Genomic DNA, 8777 nt, shown 5'->3' with positions numbered 1-8777 from the left:
AATCATATAAAAGAAATATGAAAGCAATCTCAGTTTTTCACAGTAATCACTAAGCAGTTGGCTTGGACTTTGCATATTGTTAGTCATTAATTTGTACATCTCGAATAAGCTAGAATAAGAGTATTGATGTTAAATGAACTTTATTCAGATTATTAAGTATATAATTCATTCTAAGCAGCATATTGTTTGCCTTATTTAAATCATTCATTTATTATTATTTTATTTCACAAATTTTTTTTTTTTTTTTTTTTTTTTTTTGCGGGTCTGGGGATGGAACCCAGGGGCATTTTTGCCTCCAAGCTATACCCCCTGCCCTAATTTTTTTGGTGGTACTGGGGGTGGAACCCAGAGGCTTTCTACCTCTGGGCTATGCTCCCAGACATATATATATATATATATATATATATATATATATATATATATATATATATTTTTTTTTTTTTTTTTGAAACAAGGTCTCACTAAGTTGGTGAAAGCCTCACTAAGTAGCTGAGGCTGGCTTCGAACCTGTGCAATCCTCCTGTCTCAGCCTCCCAAGCGCGGGAATTTCAGGTGTGTGACACCATTCCCGGCTCCCTGCCCTATTTTTTATTCTTTATTTTGAAATCGGGTCTCACTGAGTTGCAGAGGGCCTCACTAAGTAGCCGAGGCTGTCCGCGAACCGTGATCCTCCAGGTCTCAGCCTCCCGAATGCTGGGATTACAAGCGTGCACCACCACGCCCCATGCCGGCTCTCACAAAATATTTTTAAGGTCAAGATGTGGTAATCCCACGACTTGGAAGGCTGAGATAGGAGGATCACAGGTTCACAGCCAACCATAGTAACTTACAGTGAGGCCTTCGACAAATCAGTGAGATCTAGTTTCAAAATAAAAAATGAAATAGGAGCCGGGCGTGGTGGCACACACTTGTAATCCCAGCATTCAGGAGGCTGAGACCTGAGGATCATGGTTGCGGACAGCCTCAGCTACTTAGTGAGGCCTTCCGCAACTCAGTAAGACCTGGTTTCAAAATAAAGAATAAAAAATAGGGCGGGGGGGGGTTGTAGCTCGGAGGTCTAATACCCCTGGGTTCTATCCCTAGACCCTAAAAAAAAAAAAAAAAAAAAAAAAACCAACCAGAAATAGGATTGGGAGTGTAGGTTCGAGGGAGAATGTCTTTGGGTTAAAAAAAAAAAGCACTTTTTTTTTTTTGTGGTCTTGGGGATGGAATCCTACCTCTGAGCTACACCCCTAGTCCTGTTTTTATTCTTTATTTTGAAACAGGGTCTCACTGAGTTGCAAAGGGCCTCACTAGGTAGTAGCTGAGGCTGGCCGCGAACCAAGATCCTCCTGTCTCAGCCTCCCAAATGCTGGATTACAAGTGTGCGCCACCACACCTGGCTACCACTTTGTTTTTTTAAGGGCCTAATATTATATGCCAGGTACAAAGGTACTGGGAATATGAGATGATATGGCAGTGTGGTGTAGCAGTGACCAAAACAAAAGCTACTGCTGTCCTGGCCAGACAAGACACTAAGTAAAATACAAATGTAAACTAGATGGTGATCAATTCTTGTGTGAGTGTATGTGTGTGTGTGTGTGTGTGTGTGTGTGTGTGTGTGTTACTGGGGATTGAACTCAGGCATTCTATCTCTGAACTATACCCCCAAGAGCCATTTTTAAAATTTTTTATTTTGCTTTTGTGTGTGTGTGGGGGGGGGTACTGGGGGTGGAACCCAGGGGCTTTCTACCTCCGGGCTATACTCCCAGACCTTTTTTTATATTTTATTTGGAAACAGGGTCTCACTAAGTTGCTGAGAGCCTCACTAAGTAGCCGAGGCTGGCTTCGAACCTGTGCGATCCTCCTGTCTCAGCCTCCCAAGTGATGGGATTACAAGCATGCGCCACCAAGCCTGGCTTTATCTTTTATTTGGAAACAGGATCTCACTTAAGTTTCGGAGAGTCTCACTAAGTAGCTGAGGCTGGCCTTGAACCTGAGATCCTGTCTCAGCCTCCCAAGTACTGCGATTACTGGCCAGTACTACCACGCCTGGCTGGTCATCAATTCTTTGGTAAAAATAAAGCAAGGAGGAGACTGGAAAAGCTTGGGGAAAGCTGGATTTTGAAACAGCATAATGGAGAAGGCCTCATTGAGAAGGGGACATTTGAATAAAGACCTGAAGAAGCCCGGGAGGGAGCCAGGGAGGCTTTCAGGAGGAAGAGTGTTCTTGGCAGTAGGCGCAGCAGGAACAGAGGCCCTGAGGTGGGCATGCGGGCCGTCTAGGTCTGGCCAGGAGGCACAGGCTTGGAGAAGAGCGAGCAGAAGGAGGACACCGTGCCCTGGAGCAGAGCCAGGTGGCGCAGGGCCTTCAGTCCTGCTTCTTTACCTCAGTTTCACTGTGAGATGTTTGGGGACCGTGAAGTAGTGAAGGTCGATAATTGATTGACTGCATATACTATTTTTTAAGAGCAATTTTAAGTCCATAAGAAAATTGCACAGAAAGTACACAGAGTTCCCATATCCCCACTAAGATCCTCGCAGGCGAGGCCTCCCCTTGATCGATGTCCTGTATGAGAGTCATAACTGGTGAGCCTACACGGACATGTCCTATCACCCAGAGTCCAGAGTTTACATCAGGGTTCTGGAGTTATATATACTTTGGGTTTAGACAAATGTATAATGATATGTATCAACCATTACAGTATCATACAGAATATTTTCACTGTTTGAGCAATCTTGAGTTTAGGAGTTCTTTGTAGCTGGGTATGTTGGTGCATGCTTCTAATCCCAATATTTGGGAGACTGAGACAGGAGGATTGCAGGGTTGAGGCCAGATTCAGCAATTTAGGGAAACTCTGTTTCAAATTGAAAAAGGCCTGGGTGTAGCTTGGAGGTACAATACCTGTGAGTTCAATCCCCAGTACCAAAAAAAAGAATTCTTCATATATTTTATTTTGCAGACCAGTCTTTTTTTTTTTTTGCGGGTCTGAGGGGCATTCGACCTCTGAGCTACACTCCCTGCCCTATTTTTTATTCTTTATTTTGAAACAGGATCTCACTAAGTTGCAAAGGGCCTCACTAAGTAGCTGAGGCTGTCTGAGAACCACGATCCTGTCTCAGCCTCACTATTATAAGCATGTGCCACCATGCCCGGCTGCATACCAGTCTTTTATTAGCTATTTCTTTCTCTTCTTTCTTTCTTTTTTATTTTCTTTCTTTCTTTTCTTTTCTTTCTTTCTTTCTTTCTTTTTTTTTTTTTTTTTTGGTGGTACTGGGGTTCCTAGAAACCCTTCTACCTCCAGGCTATACTCCCAGACTTATTTTTATGCTTTTTTATTTGGAAACAGGATCTCTTAAGCCAGCGTGGTTGGCTTCAAACCTGCAGGATCCTCCTGTCTCCGCCTCCAAAGTTGTGGGGGTTACACAAGCGTGGCCACCACACCCGGCTCTTTCTTTTTTTTTTTCTTGCGGTGCTGGAGATGGAACCCAGGGGCATTCTATCTCTGAGCTACACCCCCAGCCCTATGTTTTATTCTTTATTTTGAAACAGGCTCTCACTGAGTTGCAGAGGGCTCACTAAGTAGCTGAAGCTGTCTGTAAATCATGATCCTCCTGTCTCAGCCTCCCAAATGCTGGGATTACATGCGTGCACCACCACGCTGGCTTTTTATCAGCTCTTTCTTTCTTTCTTTTTTTTTTTTCTTTTTCTTTCTTTCTTTCTTTTTTTGCAGGTCTGGGGATGGAACCCAGGGGCATTCAACCTCCGAGCTACACCCCCTGCCCTATTTTTTATTCTTTATTTTGAAACCGGGTCTCACTGAGTTGCGGAGGGCCTCACTAAGTAGCTGAGGCTGTCGGCGAACCACAATCCTCAGGTCTCAGCCTCCCGAAAGCTGGGATTACAAACTTGAGGTACCACGCCCGGCTAGCTCTTTCTTTGTAATTATTTTTTCCTGGTCTGTGGCTCATCTTCTCATTTTCTTGACAGTGTCTTTCTAAGAAAAAAACATTTTTTAGCCTTATATCCAGCAGCTCATTAATTCTTTCTCACAGATATCTTACCTTTGGTGTTATATTTAAATGCCATTGTCTGATCCAAGGTCACCGAGGTTTTCTTTTCTTTCTTTCTTTTTTTTTTGGTGGTACTGGGGATGGAACCCAGGGGGCCCTCTACCTCTGGGCTACACTCTCAGACCTATTTTATATTTTATTTGGAGACAGGGTCTCTTAAGCCAGCTGAGGCTGGCTTCGAACCTGCACAATCCTCCTGTCTCAGCCTCCCAAGCGCGGGGATTACAAGTGTGCGCCACCACGCCCGGCTCACCGAGGTTTTCCATATTATCTTCTAGGAGTTTTATAGATTTGCCTTATAGACTTAGGTCTGTGATGATGATGATGATGATGATGATGATGATTATTATTATTATTATTATTATTTTTGCAGTACTGAGGATGGAACCCAGGGGCATTCTACCTCCGAGCTACACCTCAGCCCTATTTTTTTATTCTTCACTGTTCTGAAGCAGCGTCTCAGTGAGTTGCGGAGGGCCTCACTAAATAGCTGAGGCTGTCCACGAACTGTGATCCTCCTGTCTCAGCCTCCCAAATGCTGGGATTACAAGGGTGCGCCACCATGCCCAGCTAAATGCACAAATTCTTTAAAAGTACAAAAAGAAAATATATAGTTGCTCCTTAGATTCAACAGTTGTAGCTTGGTGTGGTGGCACATGCCTGTAATCCTAGTACTTGGGAGCCATGGCAGGAGGATTGCAAGTTTGAAGTCAGCCTGGGCAATTTGGGGAGACCTTGTTACAAAATAAAAAATAAAAAGGGCTGAGAGTATAGCTTAGTGGTAGAGCCCCTCTGGGTTCAATCCCCGATACCAGGGAGGAAGAGAGGAAGGACAGGCTCAAGACTGTATCTCCTATTACAGCTACTCACTAAGCTGCAGGTTGTGTTTAACTTGGCCCTCTGAATTGTCTTTGTATTCTCAAAGAATTCTCAGAGGCCAGGCATGGTGATCCCAGCATTCAGGAGGCCGAGATAGGAGGATTGTGTTTCGCACACAGCCTCAGCTACTTAGTGAGGCCCTTTGCAGCTCAGTGAGACCCCGTTTCAAAAATAAAGAATAAGAGCTGGGCGTGGTGGCGCACGCTTGTAACCCCCGCGCTTGGGAGGCTGAGACAGGAGGATCACACAGGTTCAAAGCCAGCCTCTGCTTCTTAGTGAGGCTCTCAGCAACTTAGTGAGACCGTTTCCAGATAAAGTATAAAATAGGTCTGGAGTATAGCCCAGAGGTAGAAATCCTCTGGGTTCCACCCCCGGTACCACACAGAAAAAATAAAACAATAACAAAAATAAAGAATAAAAAACAGGCTGAGTTGAGGCTCAGAGGTAGAATGTCCCTAGGTTCTATCTCCAGTACCACAAAAACAAACAAACACACAAACAAAAAAGAATTCTCAAAGAATACAAAGACCCTAAAGTAAACTTCTCATCCTTGTTACTTAGAATCACCTGGAGACTGAAAAAACCCTGGTGTCCAGGTCACACCCTAGACCAATTAACTAAGAGTTTCTAGAGGTCCTGGTGTCAGGGTCTTTCAAGGCTCCCCACCTTTTCCCACTGTGCAGTCACTGTGGGAACCTAGAGGTTTTCTGTCTTGGAAACAGAGGCTCTAGTGACTAATTCTCGTTGGCTCAGCAGGGTGACACGTTGGCAAACGAGGTTCATGATGCCGTAAGCAGTTTTAGAGGTGCGAGGTCGTACGGTGGACTCAAGTATCATTTACCTGGGAGTGATAATTAAACCTTGACATTTGGTTGCCTCACATAGCTAAGGCTAATCTGAGAGTGAGGGACTGAAGTCCAGAGGCTAGCTGGATACTTAGCAGGATATGGTTTGAGGATAGAGAGTACTGTGAGATTTGCCAGTGTGAAGAATGTAGCAAAAATGTCTATTGGAAATTTCAGACTTGCAAGTCAGTTTTCTAATATCTGGTTATTATTTTAATTGTTAAAATATACAGAACTACACAACTCAGGGGTATTATTCTTCTCTTTGCCATTTTCAAAAGACATTCTGTGATTCCTTAATACAATTTTTTTTTTTCTTTGCAGGTCGGGGGATGGAACTCAGGGGCATTTGAACTCTGAGCTATACCCCCTGCCCTATTTTTTATTCTTTATTTTGAAACCGGGTCTCACTGAGTTGCAGAGGACCTCACTAAGTAGCTGAGGCTGTCCGCGAACCGCGATCCTCCAGGTCTCAGGAACCGTGATCCTCCAGGTCTCAGCCTCCCGAATGCTGGGATTACAAGCATGCGCCACCACGCCTGGCTTCCTTGATACAATTAAAGACGTGTTGGTTCTGGAGGAGAGATTATGAGCATGGGGACGAGGATGATTTTTGTGGTACTGGGGACTGAACTCAGAGCTATACCTCTAGCCCTATCATTCTGCTAGGTCTTTAGCAATTTAATGAAACCCTGCTTCAAAATAAAAAATAAAAAGGAGCCAGGCATGGTGGTGCACGCTTGTAATCCCAGTACTTGGGAGGCTGAGACAGGAGGATCACAGGTTTGAAGCCAGCCTTAGCAGCTTAGTGAGGCTCTCAGCAACTTAATGAGAATCTGTTTCCAAATAAAATTAGGTCTGAAGGTATAGCCTGGAGGTAGAAGTTTCCTGGGTTCAGTCCCCAGTACTACAAAGAATAAATATTGGGAGGCTGAGACTGGAGGATCGCGGTTTGTGGACAGCCCAGCTACTTAGTGAGGCCCTCTGAAACTCCGTGAGACCTGGTTTCAAAATAAAGAATAAAAAATAGGGCAGGGGGTGTAGCTCGGAGGTTGAATGCCCCTTGGTTCCATCCCCAGACCCACAATAAATAAATAAATAAGTAAATAAATAAATAAATAAGCTGGGCATGGTGGTACAACTTGTAATCAGCATCTGGGAGGCTGAGATGGGAGTATTATTGTGGTTGGGGACAGCCTCAGGGACTTTTAATTTTTTTTTTTTTTTTTTTTTTTTTTGTGTGTGTGTGTGGTACTAGGGATGGAACCCAAGGGCTTTCTACCTCTGGGCTATACTCCCAGACCTATTTTATATTTTATTTGGAAACAGGGTCTCACTAGGTTGCTGAGAGCTTCACTATGTAGCTGAGGCTGGCTTCAAACCTGCATACTCCTCTTGTCTCAGCCTCCCAAGTACTGGGATTACAAGTATGCACCACCGTGCCCAGTTCCAACCTCAGCTACTTAGTGAGGCCCTTTGCAACTCAGTGAGACCCTGTTTCAAAATAAAGAATAAAAAATAGGGCTGGAGATGTAGCTCAGAGGTAGAATGCCCCTGGGTTCCATCCCCAATGCCAATAAATAAATAAATAAATAAATAAATAAATAAATAAGGCTGAGTATGTAGCTTAGAGGTAGAATGACCCTAGGTTCAATTCCCAGTACCAATATTAATTGATTAATTAATTAATTAATTGGTCTGGGGTATAGCTTGGAGATAGAACAACCATAGGTTCAATTCCAGTAACACGCACACACACACACACACACACACACACACACAAACACGCACACACACACACTCTTACAACACAATCCTAGTATATTATAGAAAAAAGGCTATTCTTCTATTTGGCCAAGTACGCATGTTTGCATTCTTTTTATGGAGTCTCTGTTAGGGTTAACACTGAGCTGGGAGCTGGGATTCAGAGTTGTTAGCCCTGGTCCCTTGCGCCCTTAGGAGCTTACATGGTATTAGTGACAGGCAGAGGGAGGGCAAGGCTGATACCAGGAGCTAAGTCCGAGGCTGAGATAAGCAGCAAGGGCAAAGGGACGCACGTGTGGCTCATGGCGCGGGACCACGTCCTGGTGCCAGCCTTGTCCGCTAGCGCTGCCAAGTCCTGCTGACTGTAGAAGGTTCTGGAATGGAAAGTTATATATTCATTAGTAGTCAGAGTTTGCCAATTTATTTGTTGATGATACTATCATCTGTTGATGTGATGCACATAACCTAAATAAATGCATGACTTAAATAACTTTCTGTGATCAATCTGCTGTGTATACAAATGAGTGTCCCCCCCCCTTTTTTTTTTAGTGCTGGGGCTCAAATCTAGGGCCTTGTGCATGTTAGGCAAAAACTCATTCAATGAACTATATCCCAAGCCCTACAAGCTTGTTTTTAAAATTCTCTATGAAGGATTCTTTTTTTTTTTTTTTTGTAGGTCTGGGGATAGAACCCAGGGGCATTCGACCTCTGATCTATACCCCCAGCCCTATTTTTTATTCTTTATTTTGAAACAGGGTCTCACTGAGTTGCAAAGAGCCTCACTAAGTAGCTGAGATGTCTGTGAACCGAGATCTTCCTGTCTCAGCCTCCAGAATGCTGGGATTAAAAACCTGCGCCATCCTAGCCCCGTTTTAAATTTTACTTTGAGACAGAGTTTTGCCAAGTTTCCCAGACTGGCCTCAAAATTTCCATCTTCCTGATTTGGCCTGTGAGTAGCTGGGATTACAGGTATGTGTCAGTGTGCTCGGCTAATGTTTTTATTTATACTTTACCTCTGAATCCATTGGAGCATAGCGCCATACAAAAGGATGGGGAGAGCTGGGAGTGGTGGCGCACACTTGTAATCCCAGTACTTGGGAGGCTGAGACAGGAGGATTGCACAGGTTCAAAGCCAGCCTCAGCTACTTAGTGAGGCTCTCAGAAACTTAGTGAGACCCTGTTTCCAAATAAAATATAAAATAGGTCTGGAAGTGTAGCCCAGAGGTAGAAGGCCCT

Source organism: Muscardinus avellanarius, assembly GCF_963383645.1.
Source record: "Muscardinus avellanarius genome assembly, chromosome: 10".
Taxonomy (NCBI): Eukaryota; Metazoa; Chordata; class Mammalia; order Rodentia; family Gliridae; genus Muscardinus; species Muscardinus avellanarius.
Note: the sequence above shows the minus strand (reverse complement) of the source record.